This window comes from Enoplosus armatus, chromosome 1 (assembly GCF_043641665.1).
Source record: "Enoplosus armatus isolate fEnoArm2 chromosome 1, fEnoArm2.hap1, whole genome shotgun sequence".
Lineage (NCBI taxonomy): Eukaryota > Metazoa > Chordata > Actinopteri > Centrarchiformes > Enoplosidae > Enoplosus > Enoplosus armatus.
The window spans coordinates 11,833,895-11,859,227 of NC_092180.1; the positions used below are offsets into that span (position 1 = coordinate 11,833,895).

The 25,333-nt window shown below is 40.6% G+C and overlaps 1 long non-coding RNA gene across 1 annotated transcript in view; it reads left to right on the forward strand.

The window, feature by feature from the left end:
- Positions 1-1,226: 1,226 nt before the first annotated feature.
- LOC139283067 (uncharacterized) overlaps positions 1,227-25,333 on the forward strand; it is a 70,077-nt gene continuing 45,970 nt past the window's right edge. The window contains exons 1-2 of the long non-coding RNA XR_011597312.1: positions 1,227-1,504; positions 23,369-23,445. This is a non-coding gene — a long non-coding RNA (uncharacterized lncRNA). The remainder of the gene's footprint in view (positions 1,505-23,368; positions 23,446-25,333) is intronic.

Genomic DNA, 25,333 nt, shown 5'->3' on the forward strand with positions numbered 1-25,333 from the left:
TTGAGTAGAGCTCTGGATTCAGCAGACCTTCGCCCAGTTAGGTTTGTTTACTAAAATTAATTCATATGAACACATTTTGCTGTCAGTTGTACGATGCAACTTGTAAAAACATATCACATGTTTTGAGATGGAGAATCGTGGAACAATGTACCCTGCGGGGAACAACAGTTTGCTGGTTTTCTTTCCAAATAATCACCTCAGAATGTGAATATTTAATGATGGCTTCCCCTTCTTTACTTGAAGGAGCACCAGTCAGTGAAATCAGCTGATTGCTCCCCCTCATATCCACATCACTTTTTTAAATAATCAAGGCAATAATGTCGTGAGAAAGCGACGTGTACAGGTCAGTTTGAGGGACATATACGTAACCCAATAAGAGTAGAGAAGTCTTCTTTGAGCCAATGGGAGCCTTCGTTTCATCTTTTCGCTTTTCATTATGACCATGGGTGCGTCAGGTTTGTTTACCAGCACACCCCGCTTTATAACCACTTCCGTCTCCTCTGACCCATACCCTGTGTTTGAGGTCTGACCCATCCATCGAAAACAAAATTTACATCACGATAAGCGCCAGCATTTGTGGTAAACACGGATTGTGATGTGTGTGATTATAGTTTTATGAGAAGTCAGTTAGCCAATAGCGGCATCGTTTGTGTGAATGCAACAGCTTCAGCTACAAAATGCTTACAATATCCAGTGCACCTTTCAATGTTTGCATTTAAAATAACCTGTGAAAAATCTAAATAGGCTAACAACGTTAAGAATAAACAAAGTTTAAGGTTTCTATGAATATAGAAAACGAGTGCACCCAATGCCTGTACTCCATTTCCTTTTCTTGGTCTCCAACTATATAATGGAGTGTGGTCTCTTGCGTTTGAAACTGTGAACGATGGTCAGCCACGTTGGCGCCCTGCTTGTGTTTGTTCTGAAGCGAGAACAGGATGCTGTGTGGATCCAAAATGGCGTCTGTTTCATCGAGTGGCGAAACGGTATCCACCTACAGCGCCAGGGCCAATCAGGACGCTCGTTTCATTCCCGAAGCGTTTCCGTCTTGAGCGTCCACACACTAGAGTCAAAGGCCGCTCGAAAACCGCTCGAATGGGTTGGCGGAGAGGATTAAAGCGAAACAAAATATGATCTTTTGATGGTTTACGTTCACCCAAGCAAGCCTACCGTTGTACAAATGGAGTGCGAAGGGTTCGTAGTTTGGGGTGAAGATGAGATAGCTACGCTGTAAACGAGTTTTCGTGGATATTTTATTGTTTTCCTCTTTGGACGTCTGTTTGTTGGTCTACACGGTTTTAACAAGCTAGCGCTAGCCTCGATTCTAGTGAGCTGCTTTTGAGCTGCGATGGTAGTCGCGAGTTTATGCGGATGTCTCCGTACCAGTCTATACTGAACCGACGTCAACAAATGGGACCATCCAGCATCGGCCGAAAACACCGCGGCATAGACTAAACAGTAAAGATTCAGATAACTATTTGACTTTGTGGAAATTCAGACAGAGGTAAGTCGCATTTTTCCTTGTCCTGCAAAGCTAACGCGTTGACAACAACAAACTGACTATTGCTGCCCCCTTGGTTAACTCGGGTTGATGTGTGTTGCGACAAAGGTCAACTTGTAACATTAATTTACTTACGTCAAATGAGCTTCATGGTTATATATTTATGCAATTTACTTTTCCCCCCCACTGGAAATACACACATTTTTTAGCACGCTGATCTGCTTCTTGAACGCAGCATTTCTTTTATGGAAATGCTTAGCTGTGTTTCTTGAAATGCTGATGATTTGATTTAAAAAGGGCATTAACTTCGTGTATTACACTTTGAGGCAACGTAAGCTACCTTTTAATTTTACTTCGCAGTAATAAATCATTGCTCATGTGTGATGGGGCTGGCACTGGCGTTGTGTTGATATTTAGGAGTTAAATTTAAGTGTTTTGAGAAAGCAACTAGTGCTACATACACATACGAGATATGCACGTATGCTTATATGCACAGATTAACAGAGCAGCCTTGTGCATGTGTTTTGAAAGCAAAAAATGAATTAATTTAGACTCACACACCTACAGTAAGTTTTAGAGTAATGTTAGGCTTAGATTTGTTCCATTCTCGCAGGACTAGCACTAAGGGGCACTTGAAATATCCCAAACAACAATTAACATTACTTTTCTCAGGGAAGTGCAATAATAACATCCAAATGTCGACCTATTTTTGTTGATCTAAAGCAATACTAGTCTACCTGCTTTTCCAGTTAAGTGTGTACAGCGTTACACATTCCTGTCATGAAGCACTATGTCTTGTCCATTTGATGGTCTACTCTAGCACTAAAGCAAAATGGATGTGCTACAAACCTGTCTATAAGGAAAGCAATGACTTGGATTGTCAGTACCAAATCTCGTGAAGAAAATATGTGTACTTTGTAGGACTAATTAAAGAACAGTGCTTTGAAATGCCCCCAGGCTATCTGGAGTTATCAGAAAGTGTCTGTATATAGTTAGTAGACTAACGGTGGGTTGTATGGATGGATACCTGTCATAATTACCTAAGTTGGTTCAGTGGACTGCTTGTTTTCTGTGTTAAATAACATGTAAAGGAGGGGCACAACATGGTGGGATTTGAGATGAGCTGTAGAGGAAACAAAATATGGAGGAGAAGCTCTTCACTTTGGTGCAGTACCAATGCTGAGGAAAACACTGCAGTGCCGCTGGTGGTGTTTTCCACCAAGATACTGAGAGTGTTTTAGCTTGTTGGGGCGTTCATGTTGACTACACTGCAGAGGCAGTGATGCATATCTCTGTCTCCCTTGAGCTTGCGTAGGTCCTATTTCTCTGTGCTATAGTTAAAGCCTCATTTCAAATGGTATCACATGCCCTATTCTGTTATACATGAAGATTATGTTGTGTAGTATTTAAATAAGAACTAGGCAGAATTCTTCACAAATGTTATCTCTAATACATTACCATTTATCACTGATGTGTTTACATTGTGAATGTAAGATAACCCACACGCAGAAAGAAAATCTGATTGAAGCTGAAGTTTTTCTTCAACATGAAGTGTAATCATTGTGTCACAGGGTCAATCAATTTGATAGTTGATTTTGTTCTTTGACATTATAGGCCGTGCACATATTTTTCACAGGTCTGTTATATAGTGGGCATTTGTATGCCTTTATTTGTTTTCTTTTGGAATAATTTATTAATGTTAAATTCTAGACGATTGTGGTGGACTCATAAGTAGCCAATCTAGGACAGTAGTGAGCGCCTATAGTGGTGTGTGTTCCAGTCAGTGCAGTCTTATTTGGATATATTAGAGTGTTAAGTCAAAAATATATCTTGTCATAAGTAAGGATAATTGCCATGCTACTTGACACTCCTGTCCCACTCTGTTCCCATTAGTGATGGCTAGATTTTGCCCCTGTTCCTATAAGTAGTACCAGAGAATTAAACCATGCCCTCTACCTGCAACAGGAAATGGAGTTCTGCTGGGGTCAGAAAGGTCATGAGCTGTGATTGTAGCTCGACGTTACACGTTATGTGTAATAGAAAAGCAGGCAACATTTCTATGTTTCTGCTCTTCTACTGCCTAACAGTAGCTCTTGTGTCTCACAACTCCTCAGACTCCATTAATGGCCGTATTACCCAGATGCAGAAGGTTTGCTGAGCCGGGTGCACTACACCACAATTAGTCAATTCCTGGGTTGCTTATACATCAGCCAGTTGTGACGGTGCTGTGAACAAAGTGTTGTCATAAACATGCCTGGTTGTTCTGTTTCTCGTCCTCAATCTTAAGTTCCTTTTTTGTTGCCTGTCTGATTCTGAGGAACCACATCTTTTTTGGTCCTGACTAAAAGGCTGAGTTAAAGACAAACACAACTGAGTCCATGCATCATGGCAAAAACACAACAAGAGTGAAAGCAAGAGAACACTTGTTAGCTGTGTTTGGATAGCTCAACAGTAACAGTCGCACAGTACAACCAGCTGGTTATGACCAAGCCCAATGATCAGAATCACTGAATAAGCCGCTGTGCATAAGTATTGATATTGAGACCGTCGAACCCAAATGAAACTAGATATGTCACCAAAACATCAAACGCATATCAGGGATAATAAACCAGAGAGGGAAGATTTTTAAAAAAACATACAGATGCAGTGAGCACTGCAGTAGTTGCACAGTAGACATCGTGCTTCAGAGTATGACTGCATATTAACTTTTTAGCAGTATGATTTGCTGTTTTCTCATAAATGACCACACCAGTCATTTTTCTGCCTATTGTAATTTACTAAACGACCCCAGATGTATTAAATCTGTCACTGTCAGTTTTAGTGACACTGAGCCACATGTTCCCGGTGAAATCCTAGCCTGGCTAACTTGTATGTATTCTTAGTAACATTTGTCAGTGAAATTTGTCTTATAATTTAAGCAGGACCATTACTGTCCCGTTAAAAGTGAGTGAAATATGCCAACCAATCCGTGATCCACAGCAACCAAAGCTGATTGCTGGTAGCCAGCCTGGCAATTGTTTAAAATTTTACTGTTGGCCCCTGGTTTGTATGGATTTGTCCCACCACTTCCTTTCTTTGTTTTTGATGGCAGGTGCCAAAGTATGAATTGATTGCACTTTTACCTGAACCTCCAGCAATTGTTCATCTTGAAAGCAAAGAGGGAAACTAAGAGGTCAAATAATCGTCCTAAAGAGGAATTATTTAGAGACACTCTTGAGTTTTTATGTAAGTAAGAACCAATCTCACCATTAATCAATCAGTTATGCAATTTATTAAGTACACTTCCAAACTTATCATAGGCGAGAAGTCATCTTTTCATTGTACATTTTATACCTTTAGGGATTTTTGACTGTTTGACAAAATTGGCAAATTGAAGACATCAGTTTTGTCTCTGATGACATGACATAGACATTTCTGACAGTTTATGACCTAAGTGGCTAATCGGTTCATTGAAAAGGTAATTGACAGCCGTTTTCCTGTCCTTTTTATTTGATTCAAGTTGCAAGAATTTCAGGAAAACTGCTATCCATTCATTTATCAGCACATCATTCTACAAAAAAATCTCATCTCAGTTTCTGATTGTATTTAGATTAAAGTTCCTCATGAAGATGACTTGCTAAGATGATATTACCCAGAATAATGTGTCATATATGTAAGTATATATAAATATAAATAGTTGGTCCAGTTTTGACACCATGTCTCTGTCCATAACATTTCTCCATCCAATGTCACGCTTGGATTTCTCTATGCGTCTTATGTGTAACACATTTGTTAATATGCTTAAAAAAACAAAACATTTTTGGTCCATTACCTGCTGTAATATTTAAGTAGTGGCCAAAAATACTGTTGGTCATGTTAGAGTGTCTAAGTGTGAGCAGAAAATATGCAGACATTACACTGAGAGGAAACTTTGTGGCTTTGTTTATATAACAATAATATGCGTAGGTGGCTGACATAGTACACAGTATATTGTGCAATTTCTTCCTTGAATTTTGCTGAGAAGTGTCTTCTTGAGTTTCAAATGGTAGAATAAAACAGCTACTTGTAAGAGGGAAAAGAAGCCTTTAGCTGCAACTCCAGCACCCACTCTGCCTGCCTTCTGTCCATGCAGGCTCTCCCCTCCCCCTCTCGTGCTGAGAGTGTGGTCCTTTTAGGTAAACAAGCATGGCTACTCCTGTTTCTTGCCTGTCTTTGTCTGTCTCTGCCTTTCTTTTCCTCTCTCTGTCTCAGTTTCTCTCTCACTCCTCTCATCCTCCCTGTTCGAGTTGTGTAAATCTTTTATAGCTGCTGTTCTACCAGCACAATCTCTGCGGATACTCAAATGGCATCTGAAGCCCTTTGAAATTCAGCCTAGTCCTTTGCCCCCTCCTCTATCCTCGAAGCGAAATGGAACAAAATGGCGGGCCCCAATCCTGCTGTTTCCCTCAGGGACCGTAGAGCCTCATTTTAGGGTTTAGGAGGTCCCGATGGTTGATGGCGTCTTAAACTCGTGTTAGGTTGTGCTTACTTCCTAGCCTTCCGCTGCAGCGCTCTTGATAATATTTTCTCTTCCTTGAGTCTCTTGAACATCAAAGGGAAAGGTTCTCTATTCTGGCATGCTGCTGCTTCTCCAGAAATGTGCTTTTTACAGACTTGGCTTTTGATCTTTCTGATCGAAGCTTGGAAAAGGAATATTTTGTGCTCTTGTTTTTAAGGGAACCTTACTGATATACTTAATCATAATTTTAGGTATTCAGAACATTCAAAAGTTATATCTCACAGGAGTAGGCAGCCAGGGTTTGATATTTCCATTATAACATGGGCAACTTGGCTACTTTGCCATTGATTTGAAGTATGAATAATGTTTCTTTCAGTAAGATGAGAAAATAACCATTAAAAAACAGAAGTTTGTTGAAGATTTATTTAAAAGAGTGTTTTGTAGGGAATTTGGATTTGTGGAGTTTGGTCTTAGTTCACAATCTGACTGAAATATCAGTGTGGGCTTATAGGTTACCATTTAATTTCACTTCTATTTTCATTCTGAATTAAGTTAGAGTCACAGTTGTCTCACACTGTGAATTTATTGAATGCTGATTTAATTTGTTCCCTTGTACCGACACATCTTAGTTTATTTAGTTAACATCGTAGTTTTATTAGTTAACATATTTGTCCCAGGCATGCTACTATTGAAATTCCAGACAGGTGACTCAAGGGTTTACCTTAAGGAAGAGTGATAATAGGTGAAAGTCTTGGCTATAAAAAGCACCTACGCATTTGTGCATGTGTTCCACACTTGAGAACCTGAGTAGGTAACGCTATTAGGCAAATGGCTGTGTGCCTCAGCCTCGACAGGCATGAATTAGGGGTGGCGCAAAGCAGGCAACAAGAGACAACAGTTGGTGTTTTGATTGAATGTGCCGCTGAGCAGGAGGCTGCATGGGATGATGTATTATCCATACGTGGCGTTGGAAATGTTCTGAGGTTAGTCGGCCAGGTCTGGGAGCTGATGGCAGAGACTGTGTGGTGTGTCCCTCTGGGCTCGGCTGTTCTGGTCTGTTCAGTCTGTTGCTGACACGCAGGGAAAAAGACAAGACAAGCTTGCTTGCCTGGACTCACTTTGTTTTTCCTCCTCAATCATAAGGCCCTATTTAAGGGTTTTCCATGCCTATCTAAAGCTAAGGTGGCCCACCCATATGCTTTTTTTTTAACCTCCTAATAAGCTGTGTTATAAAACAGAACACAAAGCACAGAACATAGTATAAAAGAGTGAAAGTGTGAAAAATTCTGATGTTATTTTTCTGTTAATGCTAGCTCATCACTTATTGAACCTGCATTTCATAGCTAGAGCCTTGAGTGAATAGAATAATGTGAGGCTTTTATTGTGAAGTGGCCATTGCAATTCATGTTAACAGAATCATAGATAAGCTTATTGAGGTGTGGGGTGTACTGATGGTGGTACACAACCACCAGCACTGAAGTCGTTCTACTGAACTGTTAGATCTGAAACAGTATTGTTTTTCTTGAGCAGTCAAACTGCCATGACTGCCATAGGGTTGGGCAAAATGTTAACATATTCCAACCGGTCCAAAGAAAATTAACTGCTGATAGACTCAGCCAATCGTCAGTGGCCGATATATTTGTCCAATTGCTCAACCCTAGACTGCCATGACTTTTTCCCTATTGCAGCGTCAACCCCCTCCTCCAACATGACGTCAAGAAGAACAATGTCAAATTGATGGTTAATGCGATATAGCCTACGTGAAAGCAGTTTTGTCTGTCCTGTTCCCCATCACTGTAGAGATGGTACAGGATTTTGTGTTCTGTCCATAGCCAACTTTTGTCACCCTGAGATAAATAAAATGTCTGGAGTTTGTTGGCACTTTGAGAAATTGCTTCATGCTGACTACTGTTGTGCTCAGAGGCAAACAACAATATCAGTTTCAGGCACCCTCTTGTGCCTGGACGTTCTCTTCTCTTTGGGCATAAGCTATAAGCTGAGACAGGGGGTAAGGGTGTTAGGACAAAGTGTTGGGTGGGGGAGGGTAGAGGTGGTGTGGCCTGGCTGAATCTCAATCACCAAGGGCCTTCAGCAGGGCTGGCCTTTTGATGGGCCAGCTGCAGCCATTCATCCTCCCATTTACATTGAAATTCAACAACAGGAAGGGGGAGGGGAGGGCTGCGGGGAGATGGGCCTCTGCGCTTGTGCGGGTGGGATGTGAATGAAAAGCGAAGGCATACCTAAATACCAAAGAGATGAGGTCCGTCAGTCGGGGCCCATGCCCCTGCTCACCAATACGTGCAGCCTTACTTTGTTTTCCCCCCAGCATGCTGTGGGACAGTATACTTAACACAAAGGATCTAAGCACCCTTTTTGACCAGTACATGCATTTTCACCACTCAGCTCTTTTCTGTCTTTACAGCCAGGCGGGTGGCTATAAAGAGGTTGTGATTCACCCCACTGTCCGTTTTAACAGCACTCTACTGTTACACCTATTGTTGATGCTGCTTTTTGTGCTTTGCCTTCTTCATATTTTGTGGGTAATTGCCTTCAGACAGATGATTTACTTGTGTGAGTTCTTTATCAAGGCTTATTTATAAAGCCTGTCTGGGCTGTGGGGTTTCAAGTTCTTGTTCCGGACTCGCTGTAATGGAGGTCATATTGTGCTATTGGCTGGTAGAAGAAGCCTGTTCTGTAACTCATTAGGGGCTTCAGACACAAACTGTAGTTCAGACAAATGAGGCCAGTGTGTCATTTTTCTGAGTTCATCCAGCTTTCCAGGATAACTTGGATGTCCTCAGAGGTGTGCTTGTGACAGTGATTGAGAGGCATTTTGGGGAATGTGTTAAAGCCATGTTCAGACTGGCAGTAGCACTGCATCAAAAACCGCAGCCTTCTCATTAATTTCAGTGAGACTACTGCGTTGGCACCACAGCTGTGCCAGAGAACTGCAGCAAAAAAAACACAGAAAACTTGAATCTGGTTGAAGTTTTGCCAACTCAATGCAACATTATCTAGCAAAAATACCATGTTCACCGGTCGATTACGTTCAAGCACACATTTACATAGAATACTTGTAAAATAAATGACATAAATCTACTGTTTACTTGTGATTATTGAGATGTTGGATAAATTATCGTTGCTGTGAGGAATTTCCAGAATTGTAAAATGCTGTCTCATAGTATTGTACATGGCTGTGCAGTATTTTGCCTTCTGATACGTCTTTACACTATTGGATCTATCACTTTAATTAGAAATACTGGCTCATGTTTCATGTTTTTAGTGGTACATGTGGCAAAATGATCACACCAAGGCATCCCCATGCATTTTTTGAATGCTGTGCTATTTTTGGTCTGAAAGCCTGCTAATCCATAGCACCAATAGCACCAAGTAAATGTTAGGCTAGGCACCAACTAGAAGTTGCTTCGTTGGAGAACATCTCACATTCAACAACAATGTAGTTTTGACGTTGGCTGGAGTGACACTTTGTTCAAGTACTCACACTAGAAGACTGCCAGTGAAAATATCAAGTATTAGATAACAACTGGAACAGCCCAGAAGAGGTCAGGAGCATGGGAGGACAGTTATAAGGGCCATGCCGACCCTCTAACAGGGTTGATAATGACTCTGCCACCCAATGGATTCTGAAGACACTTATGTGATGGTAAAATAAACCACCCCATTTTCTCCTTGGCCTAATGGACATCTGTGCTTAAAAGCGTATATTCTGTTCACTAAACGTTTGCTGTCTACACCGGAACACCACAATAATAGAAACATGATTATATTTCTTCTTACTCAAGTTCCATGGTGGTTGATAAACGACAAATTTATGCATCTTGGCCATTTTCTGGTAAAAAAGAGAGGGGAACGGATAGATAAAACTCACTTTCGAATCTATGATATAGCTTATTACTTGTTTCGATATAGAAAGTAATGCAGTGCTAGTATTTTCATGTCTTTGTTTTTTTGTTGGCAAATGACAGCATGAATATAAGAAATGTTTGATATGCTATCTGGCAACCAAGGCTGATGATCATTTCTGGGCTTCTGCATTGAGACCTGCAATCAAATCTCTATTTCATGCTCACAAAGTCTTCTGACATCATAAACATAAAGATTTGTTGACAAAAACATCTGTACTGTGATCATCTATATTTACATACAAAATCAGTGATCGCAGAGTTGGCTTCTTAATGTTGATGCTACTATACAGTAGCAAGTACAATACGTGATGTAAAGTACCCCCCTTTTTTCACTTTTCAGTGATCAGCAAAAAGACTTAAATGCCAAAGTGAAAACAAATCTTAAATTGCATGCAGATATTTACGTCTTCAAGTCAATATCATCTGTAGGCCCCCTTGACAGAAATTACAGCCTTGAGTTGGCGGTGCACTTACGCATACTTGATATTGTCTTTGAAAAGCTCAAAATAATTCAGCAGCGTTTTCAGAAAGCTACATTTCCCCATCCACAATACATTCTTTTCAAATGTATTCACTCTGGAGAGACTTGTTGAAACTCACATTTTTCAGTTGCGATGTGTTGATGGAAGGCCACCACTAAGAGATTAAAGATGTGTCACTTTAAACTCCTGATGGTGTTACAGAGGAGGTAGCTGCAGTAGACAGTTGAAGCAGCTTAAAGGGTTTACATGTGCAAGTAGTCAAAATTGTAAATGTTGAGTTCACTTCAAGCTCCCATCCATGGATATTAGCAATGGGACATGTACATTTGAAGTAAAAAAAAAAGAAAAATCAAAGCTTATACTGTAATAGTAGTGGACCTGCAAGCTAGTAAATAATCTGAAGAAATGGCATAAGAAGCAAGTTGGCAAGACAATAAGGTGTTACCAATTTTAGCTCACCCACTTTATTATTTTCTACATTGCTGTAGCTTTTCAAATTACTGCATTGTGAATTCAGTTTGAAGCTCCTTTTGCTTTTACAGTGTGTGTGAGATTCACGATGTGATAATCCCATTTGTCAAACAGTGACGGTACAACTGTTACATGTGCACCTTTCTTAGTTGACTAGCTGACTTAAACTTCCCATCCCATGTGGATAGAGAATCTTTAACACAACTAAGTAGAGGATGTGCAAACATGTTGTATATATCAGTGTGTATTTCAGCCACAGTCACTGATACTGTATTTTACTCACAGTATTTGTATTATTCATTACCACTAGTAATGTGATAACAAAAAAATGCACAATCATCATAGTGTTCGATTTGTTCTGATAGGTGATGATGGTCAAAATAAAATGTCTTGACTCTTTTTTTTTTTTTTTTTGGTTCAGGGGTACGAATTAGCTATTGTGTTTAACCAGAACAGTCAGTCGGGAGTGGAAAATCACATCATCTTCAGCCAGCCTGCACAGGGACTTTCCCTCCTGAATATGTGGCAACACAGAGCCGTTCTTAAAGCTACAGGCCAGTATGTGTTTGGCCCTCGTATCGAGGCTTCTACATCCACATTGTATTCCTGTGTCACACATTGTGAAGGCACTTCACTGTGTTATTTGTTTTGCCCAGAAAGGAGGCAGTCTAAATGAGAAGTGGAAAACAGGAAATATAGAGGACATTTTAAGTTGGCCTGGAGCTACCAATAATCTTTCCAGCATTTCGCTGTGTTTGTCTGCCAAGGCTTGGAATAGTCACAGATCTGTGATTGGGTGACTAGAGTTAACCAGACACTGATCTTTTAAGTTCTTTTGATACTAGAACCTTCTTCCCTATAAATATACTGCCTTGTTTTTGTGCCCATCTGTGTGTTTGTGAGGGTGTGTGTGGTTGCGTGTGTGCCTGTGTCACTCATACTCCCTGCAGTGAATCTTTTTATAGAAACAGCAGCCAGCAGTGTAATCTCTGGCGTGGATGTAGGACAGTCTTTTATTCCTCCTCATTACTTATGCAAAGCCAGTTCTCACCCAGAATCACTGCATAGCCTGTTTGAATGTACAGTTTTATTAGAAAAAGGTTAGCAGTTAAAGGATCATACCAGCGTTTTTTGCCCATGTACCAATGTTCCACATTGGTGTGCACTTTGACATATGAGACTTAAGAGTCAGCTGTCAAAAAGTATTATATTCATGGTCATTGGTGTCAGAAAATCACACCTGGAAGACAGGTAGCAAACATTGGTGTAATAAAAACAGTATCATGAATTGACTGGCTTCCTGGATTAAAATGGCCTCCCTTCATTTGTAGTCAGCTCTCAAATCTTGGATATTAGACCCCTAGCATTAAATGGTCTAAATAATGGAAAAACCCAGATCCTGTAAGCTTTAAATGTGCACACATTTTGCCTTAAGCATTTCATTTCACACCGTATTTGTCAGGGGCTATGTTGTGGTTCATACCTCATTAAGTGTCGCAAGGTTTTGATCTGCCTAGTAGCGTCTGTTTTTGTGGGCCATGTGGCACCACCATTGAACATTTTAGAAAGAACCTTTCCTTTTGCAGACGGGTTCAAAATTGAAATCTATTTAAAGCTACAGCTGTTCTATTATTAATGTTTTTCCTATTTAATTATTTAGTAATAACGGGCTAAATTTGGAGTGGTTGGTTGATGGCGCAATGGGGTTTTGGGTCCATCAACATAAAAAGGAGTAAGGTCAATTGTCCCATGGACTTTTCCTTTGCTGTGCAAGCCTAGCATACTTTCCCTGCATGTCCACGTTGATATATGTATGTGTGATTATGTCGATATGCACACTCTCCACATAGCTGTTTTGCACAAACATACACACATACTCATGTGCATCGTATCTGTTAAATTTCATCATATCACCCTCTGTGATTCTTGGACAGATCAGATTGTCTACTGAACTCAGCCCTGTGGTGCACTGTTATGCTGCTCTCTCACACACTTGGCTCGACTCGCCCCTTGTCCTCTCACTTTCCACCCCCCAACACCTCTGTTCTCTCTCCTCTTCTGCTTCCATCTTTTCTCTGGCACCTTTTGCTTACATCTCAGAGCCCAGCAGAACACTTGCATCCTGCATCCCTGCATGCTCATCTTCCCTCTCCCCTCACTCTGACAGTCTCCTCCCCGATCTCCACCTCTATGCAGTAGCACTGGTTCCTCAGGAAGCAGCGCTTGCAGGAAGCTAAGGGCGTTGGACTTAACTGTTTGCCTTGTTTCCTCCTTTGACAAAAATCATAGGAAACTCTGCACGCACCCCAACAGCCTTGTTTTTATCTGCTTTTAGTCTGCTGCATTTTATGTAAAGTAATGCAGGATAATTTACATGCCATGCATTTTCTGTTGTCCCAAATGTAAATATGCGCATTTATAGTAAGCAAGCAAGCGAGTTTTTCCCTGCCGGTAGATTCTGATGGTTTATCTTCAGGTGTTGGCCAACATGGAGTGCGCTTTTCTTTTTTAAATTAGAATCTGTATACCTGACTGTGTGGAACTGATTGGGATCATTCTTCTGTGTGTAAGGTATCTAGAGGCTGGTTACTATCTCATAACCATAAAGGTCAATTCACACGACAGCCATTGAGTGTCTGGTGCATTTTATATGTCAGTCAGTCGTCCGTCTCACGAACAGATATGCTTGTTTGTTAGTGCTGAAAGCGGAAAGTCTTTTGCTTGCGGTTTCTGTGTCTTTCTCTTGTTTTTTTTAATTACAATTATTTTCCATGGATACAACTAGGAAGCAAATAGGTAGAAAGATTTATGTGTCATGAGAGGGGCCACAAGGTATTTGTAAGGCATAATATGTAACATTTCCACTTTACAATGTCCATAAAATGACTAGACTTATGTTATATATTTTGTTTAGTTGTGTACTTATTATCCCAAATGTTTCCAACAATGTTCAAACCCAGAGAAATTTTATTCAAGGTACCGATGTGTTTCATTTAGTCACCTGTCAATGGCGCCATATCCCCTTTACCCCCTCTAGTTGCTATAATATAGCTAGCTAATGTTATGTGGCAAATTCAATCGTGGGGTAGCCCAGCGCTGTTATCTGTGGTCAAAACAATCATACTAAAAATAACTTAATGACATGCCACATAACGCTAGCTACAGTAACTGTATGGATTTTCGACTGATCTAATGGTAAGTCAGCAAGTATACATTAGCTAACGTTACTTGCGGCTGTTTCATTAGAATTAAATGACATAACGTGACTAAACATAACGTGAATAAAACGTATGCAATACATTTCCTTGTCTGTGAATGGGGTTAATCCTAATAGAACGGGAGTTACATCCAGTAACTACTATTTTCTGCCTGAGTCACATCAGATAGACTCTGGGCAATGGCGATGGAAAGGCAACAACTTCACAACATCTTTTGTTATTGTTTTGACTGAGAGACCCCTAGTGGTAGAAATGAAATACAGTGAGTTTAAATGGTCATTGTCCAGAGTCGTGTATTTTCCTACCCTAGTGTCCACATGGCTGCAGTCATACCTCCGCAGAAGAGAGTGAAGAGAGTTGCCAATTGCTTTTCATCTTCCCCTCCTAGGAGTGAGAGAACATAACATACACAGCACTTATACTGGGTGTGTGTATGTTCATGGTATATCATTAAAAGTCACTGTTCATAGTAGTAGTTCAAATATACTCAGCCTCAGGTGTTGTCTGTGACAACTCTTGAGAGGGGTTGTATTGTCATAACATATACATGCATAACCACGGACTGCTGTAGTGATGTCCCCACTCTGTATGCTTTGCAGTAGTTTCACACTGCTTTAATTCATGTACACCCTGCTCTGGCGTTTAGACAGCTTTCCAATGAAGGTGAAATGAGAAATCTCAGAGAGGAACTCAGGAGTGTCTGTGTGGCTCAAGCCTGTCAAAAGGTAGAAGAGGGGCACTGACAGTCAAGCCCAGCAGAATACAAGGAAGGTCTGAAATGGCTCCTTGTCAAGGTGACAGTGGCATCATGCATGATGCGCATACACTTGTACATGCTGAGTTAGTTGTGCCAAGCAGTTTCTGTTACCAAGATATTTGCTAGCCCACGTCTGCCGAATGGGGAAATTGCCCTATATTACAGCTACACTGTGAATCCATATTGTCTGATCATTTTTCTGATCATGTGAGCTGCATATTGCAAAGAAGCATGTTGTATTTTGATGAAGACAGAACTTGCATTTGTAGAAATGAGTTACACATTCCTATGATGAATTGGAGAGCTGGGTTTGTAGCTGGATACATGATTTAGTATATGTGTGAAGAAGATATGTGTCAGCTGGAGATATTTGTTAAATGCCTGCTTTTTAACTGGCTGAGAATTGTGTGGGTGAACGGATGGCCGCAGGCATTCAGAACCAACATAGTCGACTTTTTCCTGTGGTGTTAGAGCATGTGCGGGTGTTTATGTCGATAATGTACCATGTGCTGCTACTCCTCCATTTCCAATATTCATAGAGCTCTGTCTTTCACTGCAACCATGGCAACAGAAAATGACAAATGGCAAAACTGTGGAAACGCTCAGGTTGTGTGTGAGGCTGAATGACAGAGCAAGCTTTCTTGATAGAAAATCAAATCACAGTGTCGGTGAATAGGCTGGCTGGCCTTCACTTACTGTTGTTGAAAACACTGAATATTCAATTGCAAGACGATAGAATGACAGTTTGCTATTCAAATATAATCTACCATACATAGCATTGTTTTGGCTTCTTGCCCACATTTGGCAATTAAGAACTGGCTGTGCCACATCCCAGTCCTTAGCTCAATATGCAATATCATGATTGGGAATAGGACTATATACAGTCAGCTTGTTTACAATTGAACTCGTTCACTAGATGCTGCATAGCAGGTATCTGTGTTAGTGAGAATGTGTGCTGTTTTCTTGTTTTTTATTGTATGTACACAGCCATTAAGGAAGATGAGTAGAAAATATTGTTGCTGTGAACTAGCTAAGGGAAACTAGCCTACAACTGCTGTACAAGTGATGAAAAGCCAGAAAAGTACACTAAGTACATTTCAGAAAAACAATAAACAAGTTGCATCTTTGCCAATTTTCATAGTCCAGGACCCTGTTTTGCAGGTAGTGTTGTTTTGCAACAGCTGGATACCTTTTCCCACTGGCTGGCTACTCCATATCCTTGTGGAAAGCCCTGATGGGATTGTGTTCTGTTATGTGTGTGTGTGTGTGATGGAAAGATGAGGAGAGAGAAAATAAAACCTCAAGTGTGTGTGTATGTGTATGTGTATGTGTATGTGTGTGTATGTGTGTGTATGTGTGTGTGTGTGTGTGTGTGTGTGTGTGTGCGTGCGTGTGTGTGTGCTTACCTGAAAATATTTAATAGTTATGGACCAAAGCTATGGAAAGGGCTGCTTTGACAACTAATGGGTATTAAGATCCATCATTTAGGCCGCCTGTGCGGGAAATAAGAATGCTCATCTGCCCTGGTATATTAGTTTCCATATCACCTGACAAGAGAAGAAGTGTTTATGCTGTAAAATAGGACAGTGGCACATTATGTTGTGGGGCAGCAAGTCCACCCACGCCAACCCACGCCTTGTTGACACGGATGTGTAGGTTTATGTAGAAAATAATAGAAGATGCTGTTTTGACGTTCATCTTACAGGCGCGGGTGTTTGGGACTTAACACCTATATTTAAAGCCAGCAGTGTTGCGGGTTCAGTGTGTGAAATGGACATACATGACATTAACACCACTAGCTTAGAGCAACTGTTTGGTAGCACTGTTTTTATCATTTTAATAGCTAGAGTATGAGTCCAAAAGTAATTGGTGTGTTGTTTGAGCAGTCCGTTTACAGAAAATGTATCCATGATATAATATATTTTCAAACTCCTTTATTTTATAAGAAGTAAAAATACATTTGTAACCTCTAGGATTTGGTTGCTCCTGCAGTTTTACACAATAAATTATATAGACTTATTGATTAAGTGTTGAAACAAATTGATAAAAAATAATGATGAAATAATTGGTAGTTGTAACAGGTGGAACTGATAGCTTGGCTGCCGATGTGGCTTGGCAAATACAGACCTGATTTGTCTTAACATCAGAGTTTGTTCAGTCGTCAACATTAATTACATAATACATCCAAAGCCACACTCCTTGCTTGGCCCCCTCTGCATTCTCATGTTTTGTCTATGCAGCAGTTCTGGCCCTTGCTGCTATAATAACACTGCTGCAAGTGCTACATATTTATCCACAATGTGTATAATCATATATAATAAGATTTGAAAGGAGAGAAAAGAAGCTGTGATCTGAAACATTTTATAGAAAAGTGATTTACATTATCAAATAACCACAATCAGTGGTCCTAAAAGGGAAATCTGTAAGAAGAATGCACGCTACGTTTGCTGGAAGAAACATGTTTGAATCGGTAGGATAGAAGCCATTAAAGCAGTAAAAGATGTTTGGGTGCTGTTACTCTACTCCTTCAATTCTTTTTGCATGTGTTGAAGAATTGCATTTGTTAATAGAGCTTGGTGCTTCACTGAATTTCTGGTTATGGTGGTGATATCAATCATAAGTATAATACCCTGTGTACTGTGTGCTGAGATGCATGCTAATACGCATAATTTAGCGCCCTATTTTGAACATAGAATATTTGTGCAACACTAACATGATGAGTATGATGGCGGTGCACCATCGTAGTATTTGTTATGTCCTAATAATGAGTGGAAAAATATCAGTTTATAATTTATTATTGTTTTTCTCACAGTCCACGCTGTAATTTGTCATAATATATGAGAGCAACTTGCATGCTTTTGGGTTTATACCTTTTTATTTGTTTATATGAATCTGGGTGCAGTCCCATGGATGTTTCTCCTACTCAGATAGGATATGAACTTAACAGGCAAGAGACTTTTTGGTTTAGCTTTTGTCTAGTTGACGAGACATAGGATTAATTTAATGGATTAATTTTAATGAAGCAGGTGTGAGCAGCATTACAATGAATGTCCCTACTACTATGTTATCATTTCTGTCCTTCATTTTCATTCCAACCAGATCCGAGAAATCACTCGCAGTGTTTTGTACTGAGGATGTTTAAATTCCATGGAAAATGGAAAAGTGTTGCACAAAGTGTTAGTTGCACAGCCAAGCTGACGATACCATCAAGCACAGGCTGTATATTGAGAACACATGCAAGTTTCAGGTTGAGGCCAGCATTTGAAAAGACATCTTTTGAATGTGAAGATTTTTTTTCCCAGTCCAGAGAGCTTGTTACCTTGACAACAGCAGAAGATTCGTAGCAAGGGGAACTGAGCGGGTGAGCTGTGCTTGCCGCGGCATGGCTGTGCCGAACAAACAAGCGCTGTCGCTAACTGTGTCACGAGTACTGCTGCTGCTGCCTTCTCATTGCAGCCCTTATCCCCTCCCTTCTGCTCCTCCTCCTCCCCCCCTCACTTCTCTGCCTTCATTTAATATCAGGCTCTTATTTAGCTGGTTTGTTGTTCGGCTGTATCCACCCATCCCAGCCATCTGACAGACTCACCTTTTTATCTTTGTTATCTAGACAGTTTTTTCCTTAACTCCCTGCTCCCACTTTCACCCCTTCTGATGCTCTCCTCTGCATTTGCTTTTTATTACCTCTCATTGCCACCTTCTATGCTGATGCTTTATCTCACTCTAGTGTGTTTGGTCTTTAGATAAACTGATTCGGATAGAGCTGCCAATGTGCTGTCTGTGTTGGTTGCTCATGCTGGAGATATGGAGGATCAGTGTGCTGTGGTCCCTCCCTGTAGAAGCCAGGCTTTATCAATAATGTAGATGTTTTTGAAGAGGAGAGGTGTGGTGTGCATCTCTTTTCCTCTCTCCTCCCCCTGGCCCATCTCCCCCTTCCCCCCAGCTGTCTCCCCACACCCTCCAGTGTCAGATTTCCCTTCCAGTCTTTGAGCATAGAGGAGCAGATGACTGAATCTAATTAGTGAAGATATTACAATAAGGTCCGATACCTGATGCTTTGACATACTGCAGGCCGAACCCAGGCTGTTATATTGAGCTGCTGTTGCTTCCTATTGTTAATTTGGTTTAGTGCTCAGACTTAACATAGGGGTGGGTTCACTATCACCTCTCTAGTGACAGTCAGCCCCCAGATACTATAGGATATGTACCCTCCATCAGGCTAACACCATATTTTTTTGAATATGTAATTTTACAGTATAACGGTATTTTATAGTAGGTTTGGAACAATGAAAAGAAACAGACTGAACCTGTTTGACAAATTCAAAACATTTCATGATATATATTTGATTAATTATAAGCATCATTAGTCTCTTCCTTGCTTCCTCATTGGCTCTTTTGTAAGGTGCTACGTTGATAAGAGGGTGTTGTTTCAGGTACTGTTTTAGGATTTTACTGCCCAGGAACGATCACAGCAGCAATTATTGTATCTTTCGTTGCAACGTTGCGTGGTATGCAGTAGAAATAAAGAGTTTACGTTACAAAGTAATCTACCAGGAGTCTGTGCTTGCACATATTTGATTGGTCAAAGAAGCACCTTGCTCATATAGCCTTCCAACAAAAGTTGAGCCATGTTAAATGTGCAGCCCTTTTTCTGCTGGAACCCTTCTATATTGGCACCCCCACTGCGTTGACAGAGTGGCCTTTTTCAAATCAATAAAGGCGCTGCATTTTTTCATACAGGGATAAAGTTGGTCTGAACACAACCATAGACTAATTTTGATTGATGTGACCTTACTTGTTTTTACCACATTGCCATTGACAAGAAAACGACACAGCTAAGTTAATATTACAGAAATCACCAGGCTGCTTTGGATAAACCTGCTTTATTTCATCAAGCCCAACGGTACTACATGTTAGTTTTTCTTGATTCTGTGCCAACATTTCTAATCCTGTGCTTACTGTGTCCTGCATATGAACTCCACAAAAGTCAGGTAGCCTGTGAAATCTGTTAGAGATGATCTACTGTGCTGCAAAGACTGCAGTATGAGTGTGAATTAATGTCCCTGCATGATGACACGCTTTATGAAATCAGACAGAGGTCAGTGCTGTTGTTCCAGACCGCCTTTCAACTGGCTCTGATCTGTTCTCTGATAGGCCAGCCAGACACAGGACTGACTAGAGAGGTGCTCTGTAGCCCCAGGGGGGTGAACTGGTGTGTTCGTGTTATATGGTCCAAATTTCCCATATAGAAGCTGCAGTGATACCACTTTGTCTTCTGGTACAGTTTTGTCTTCCTGTAATCAAATGCCAAATGACAGAGAAGCAGGACAAAAGATGCCTGTGTGTCGTGAAGCCAGCATTAGAGCCCCCGTCTCCTCCTTAATCCCACCGTACCCAGGGGAGTTCTCCCTCTTTTGCACACACACACACGCGCACACACACACACACACACACACACACACACACACAAACGTCATGTGTCACCACTGGTCATGCACATGGAAGTAGAAGTCTCCCCGTTCTATTGTTTTTACCCACCAGGAGGTCTTGTTAGCTGTCTGCAGACTTTGGTACTTTCTATTACACCAATTACACCTTTCCGTAATATTTAACATCTCCCTTTCCCAATTGTCACCTCAACTCATAAGCCTGATACCATAACCATGCATGTTGGACACTGGTGCTCACATGTCATAGTAGGTTAAAAAAGTAGGACATTTCAGTGTTGATACAGCTGTTGCAACAGTTAGGTAAGCAAAACCAATTAGCAATAGGTCCTGCTTTGCTGCAACCAAATGCTTCAGACAATCTAGTGCAATGCCATTCTCTGAGCTCCAGTGAAGAGATTTATCCTTATCTGCAATCATGTCTGTAAGCATCAAAGACAGCCTCTGATTCTTGTTGAAGGTCACTGTTAAAACCAACTCTCTCACTTAGAGCAGTGTTTTGAAGAGCTTGTGGGGCAGCTCCCTTGACTGCACACATGTGCTAGCTCATTGCCCTGTGGCTCACAAACTGTTCTGTTCCTCACCAATATATGGCAACACCTCCAATGCTGTGACGAGCTTAGTTAAGTGTTCTAAAACACGCTGCTGATATTTCAGCTGTTAGAAATCAGGGACATGTCCAGTGAACATGCAGATGAATTGAATGGGCAGACGTGTTGTCATGGTGATGCAGAACTAGACATTTGCTGTAATTATGCATGATAATGCTGAATGTTTGGCCTCAGCTCCACATAGTGTGGAGGCAATGCTTTGACATATGGCTAGCTTAAATGGAGCCCAACTTTAGGCAAGGTTTTGACTTTTCACTTCTTCCCCCTCATCACCTCCACTGCAGTAGTCTTAGGCACAAATATTACATAGCTTATATTGATAGTGTTGCACTTAGTTGTTCTCATGAAAGTGACAGAAATTGTTGTTTAAAGAATGAAAAAAGAGAGCTTAAGGGACAAGTTCAAACATGCCTCCTTTCTCACCTCTGCACAGCCAATCATTGTGTTAAGTGGGTGTAAATGTCGGATTATAGGTTTTGTAAAGTTGCAGAAATGGTCGGACACAGCCCTCCCATTTTCACTTCCTGATAGTCGTCAGTGTAGAAAATTTCATTGTACGTTAATACCTTACTGTTATTATTTTATTTCCATCAGCTTCAGGGTTTGCTTGCTAGCATGTCTTTATGTTAGGAAACGGAAAAATGACTAATAAAGCCATAACTTATTGCTTGGTCTACCTAAAATTTCAATGCTCATTGGTATTGCCATGCTTTTTAAAGTACAGTTTTTGTAGGTTATCAACAAGGTGATTGTCTGTTGAAACTCTGTTGGGAGGGTAGTGTTCTGCTTCCTTGCTGGATTATTACAATCCGTCAATCCTGTGCTTCCCGCTGGGAAAGCCCCGCAGGTTCCACTCCAGTACAAACACAAATACGCATCTAACCATCATCCTCCTTACCACTTACGCCATCCCAGTGAGGTCTGGCCTTAATCCTGTCCCGCATATCCACCTGCCACCCTGCTTGTACTATCAGCCTTTGTACTCTATCCAGTAAAACCCTCTACACATGTCCTATTTGATATAATGCTGTATTAGAATAATATCTAAGTGCTTACACGTGTATGTATATGTACATTGTGGGGCAAAATGCAGTTCTGGCACTTGTAAGCACTGTCTTTTTAACTGGCGTTAAAACTGACCACAAGTTGCTACTGACTGTTGGTCTTCAGTCCCCTTGTGATGCCTTAAAACCAGATTGATGGAACAAATGTAGGTTTAAATTGGAGGAGAGTCCCATAATCACTGGAATGTCACCAGTTTAGCCCAACACTGGCCCTCTGTTAAATACCCTCCCATGTCCTGCCTCCTAAATCCTGATAAACCCTTGTCCTCATAGTTGGGAGGGGACTGGGGGAAGGGCGACCAGCCAGGAAGGTTAGGAACATGAGCAGGACTGCGATGCTGGGCTTTAGCTGGTTAGATTGAGTTGTCTTGTGCTTTATTTGGCAACTTGTTGTGGATCAGATATGGAAATGTTCTCTGAGGGCAACCAAGCTTCTCAGGAGTTTGCTGCTACAGTCTTTCTTATTTGGGTACGAGTAGTGGCTAATGTTACCCTGTTTAACCTTTCAAACAAACTTTTTCACTGTGGTCAAAAAGTGATGCAATAATTGTTACAAGAGAAGCATGTAGATTCACCATACAATTCTAAGCCATTTATTCCTAGTGACATTGACATCAGATAGCTGTATATAGGATTCACTATGAAACCAATTGAATAAACATGTTGGTGCAAAGGGTCCATGGTTGACATTATATGGATGTTTTCCAAATGATCTGAGAATTAGCAGTAAGAGACTTTTTACAGTTACTGTCATAAATGCAGCTTTTAGCAGTTGTTCAATGCTCATCTGCTTGGTGTCTTCACTAAATAAATGTGTTTCCATCTCTTTGCCACACACAACAAAATACAGACTGTTTTATTAGGGTTGAATTGAATGTTGTTGAATTTATTTTGTGTACACAGAATGTACAGCTGGTACCATTTGTCATGTGTTGTCATACTCTGTCACAAACAAGACTGTTTTGAATTGTATGCATTCCTATAACGTATAAAAAAATCAGCCCATAAATATTGTAAACTTAATATCAACTGATAATCTGTCTATACCTAATCCACTTTGCTTGGGCAGAGGAAATGTGGGCTCAGTACATACGGTTCAAGACAAGACAAAATACAGGTCTGTGATACATCATTACCACATAGGAGCACAGGAACTGGTTACAGAGCTGGGTTATTTTGGATAAAGACAAGGTTTGGAGTGCCCAATGTCGGGTCGAGGGAACAAATCTTCATGTCAGTGCCTCTGTTTTTACGAAGGCCTTTCTCAGCTTGCCAGAGAATTGTGGGAGAACCGATCCTGGGAGGAGAAACATGACCCTCTGCATCCATACCAATACCCGTCCGTCATAAGGAATGTGAAACTGCTTGTGCTGTCCTAGTAATTAATGCTTGGTTTTGTTTTCATCTTGTTTTTCAGGATTCTGTGGACTCTACAGCAGCAGTTTTTCGAGTTGGATTTTAGTCCACTGACATTCTCCCACAGCCATGGAATCGGTATGTTGACGAATAAAATTTTTTTTCAAATATAACCATCAGGCTGATACTCCGGCCTTCTAAGGCCACTGTCATTGAAACACTATTAGTGAAACACTCGTTTCTTATAAAGATGTTTTTTGGCTTTTTTGGGGTTTATTCATTTGTGCTGGCATCATAATACATGGTATGCTGTTCATTATGGTGTGTCTATGTGTGTGGGCATTCTGGTGGACACAGCAACTCGAGAACACAGCATTTGAAATGTCACATTTGCACCTTTTTATCTTTTTATCATCCTTTTATTTGTTTACATTTTGGAGCACATGTCATTTTACCATATGAGGAATATTGACTCACTCTTAAATCTTCATGCTTTGTGAAATGGAGTTTATATTAGTGTCAACTATGTGACATGTGAAAACATGTATTTTGTCTTGCATATTTGTAAATGTTTTAGCCTTGTGAATGACATCATTGCAATAATGGAACATCAGGCAGCTCAAGTACCTCTTGTTTAACCAAACAACTAATGTAGTGGGTTAGTCTTTCTTTTTTCAGAAGTGTAAGGGAAGACTGTCTGTGCTTGAGCGTACTTGTATACATATGTGCTTACATACTACAAGCATCAGGCTCTACCCTTATTGTCAGTCGTGCAGGAGTTGCTTGTACCGACAGGCAGGCTGAAAGCGCAGCAGCATTGAACTCTATCCACTGGAATGCATGTATTAAGAACAGGGCTTAGTGCATGCCTAACCTCTGCTTTCCTGTCTCTTTGTCAGGGGCTGTGTCTCTGCGTCTGTGTCTGTGTCTGTGCGTGTGTGCGTGTGTGTGTGTGTGTGTGTGTGTGTGTGTGTGTTAGAGACTGTGAAAAGTAGGTCACAGCTTCTGTAGTGCAGAACTAGCATGTGTCCAACAAAAGCCCTCCATTACCCTCTCTCTGTCTAACTCACACATGCATTGAGCACACACAAAAATCAGTGACTATGACTGTTACTGAAAGTCCCTCTCATCTAAAATTCTATATTATGAACACAAAATCTTTTATTGTACATCTTAATGTCACAAAAAATATTTTTTACTGCTGTGCAAGCAAAGTTCTAAACCAGTCAAACTATTGGCATAGGGGGACATAGTTGTTCAAATTTCTGTCAACAAACACTCTGCCTAGCTTTTACTTGAAGGTTGCAATCACTGCAGAGGCGTGTCAGTCCCAAAGGGGTAAAAAACAAAACAGCATATACTTGAATTTAAGGAGGGGACACTGATATTTTGATATTTTGCCACAGACAGGGTATCATTAAAATATGCCAAATCACATTGAGAGAAAAACATTTCTAAGGAGAAATGTGACAGGGAAGAAAATCTGGTGTTCCATCCGGGAATCACAAAACCATTGAATATTTGTCATTACAAAAAATGAGTGCTTATGCCCCTGGCGCCAACAAAAGGGCTGGATATATGCACTGATCTCCTGATTTGATTCTGATGCATCAAGTACAGATTCGATTTGATTGAAGGTTTGTTGCATATAGCGCTGCTCAGAATTGATCTTGGGAACTTAACTGTCTTCTACATTCAACAAGTGAGTAACACTGTTGTATCCTTGAATATGAAATTGTGTTAAATGCACATTAAAGTCTAAATTATAAACACATTTCCTGGTTATAAAACTGTGGACCAAGGATTTATTTTCTTTGTCAAATGCAAAATGACTAAAACATGATACGCCTATTTTTAGGGCCTACATGTGCAAAACAGACTTGCATCACTTGCATATTTTTCATTATGCATGTTTTTAAAAAATGTCCCATACAGCAACACATGGACTGTCGGTACCAGATGCTTCAGTGCAAGTACAGTGCATCCACTTTAATTATCAGTTTGAGCGCAGGCAGGGCAGAAAACT